Genomic DNA, 1113 nt, shown 5'->3' on the forward strand with positions numbered 1-1113 from the left:
TAGTAGAAATAATTGAGGACGATGAGAAATGTAATATTCATTTTCTGTTGTCAAAGAGCTTAACAGATACAAAACAATAAACTTGTACAGTACAATTTATAACAGTAGCTTCATTTAAGCATTCAGGACAGGCCTCTCATTTGAAGGGCCTGAAAAGGATCATTGATGCAATCCTTCCTTATCTTCACTAAGCAATAACAAGAAAAAAAGTGTGTGTGTGTGTATGCATATTAGATCTAACTCCAATGAGTTATAAAAAAATTCTACTTTAATGTAACTAACAACTAAGAAATACCATATATTTAGTAATTTTTTTTTTATCAAATAAGTAAAAATTAAAGATAGGACATCAAGAAAGAGTACTTGTTATGGGAACAATTTTGACTGAGTCATCAAATTCTATGTGTACGAGTTTCATTAATTGACTGACAGGAGAAAACCTTAAAAAACAAAAAAAAAAAACAAAAGAAAAGATGGTTGTATTAGAAAAAGAAGTAACTGGTACAGAATTCAGCAAGCTCTCCAAGACCTGCAATCAGGAAATAACTTGCAGCCTGTTCGGGTGATGAAGTACCAACAGGATAAAGTCAGTATTGATAAAAGCTGGAGTACAAAGAATAGAGATGCAAACTGAAAGACTGGTCATTCTGCTTCTGAATGCTCTGGGACTGATGATCATTTGTCCCCACCCGTGACTTCATTGTAACTAACAACTACTTTGTTCTCACATATTTTTTAAGTAGTTAAAACTACTGGAAGCAAATAAATCATAATATTAATTAAAATGGATATATCTGTAAGAATTATCCATTTCAATTAAATTATTGTCTAATTTCCCCCTTTTAAATAAAAATAAAAATGTGAAAAAAAAGTATAACTTTCAGTTTCATTATCTGAGTTTATATCTTTTCCAAAAGAGTTGTGTTGATTTTTGTTTTGACATTTTTTTACGCATGCACACACACACACACGCACGCACAAATACATACACACACACACACACACACACGCAAATACATACACACACACACACGCAAATACATACACACACACACACGCACAAATACATACACACACACACACACGCACAAATACACACACACACACACAAAT

This window comes from Octopus bimaculoides, chromosome 6 (assembly GCF_001194135.2).
Source record: "Octopus bimaculoides isolate UCB-OBI-ISO-001 chromosome 6, ASM119413v2, whole genome shotgun sequence".
Lineage (NCBI taxonomy): Eukaryota > Metazoa > Mollusca > Cephalopoda > Octopoda > Octopodidae > Octopus > Octopus bimaculoides.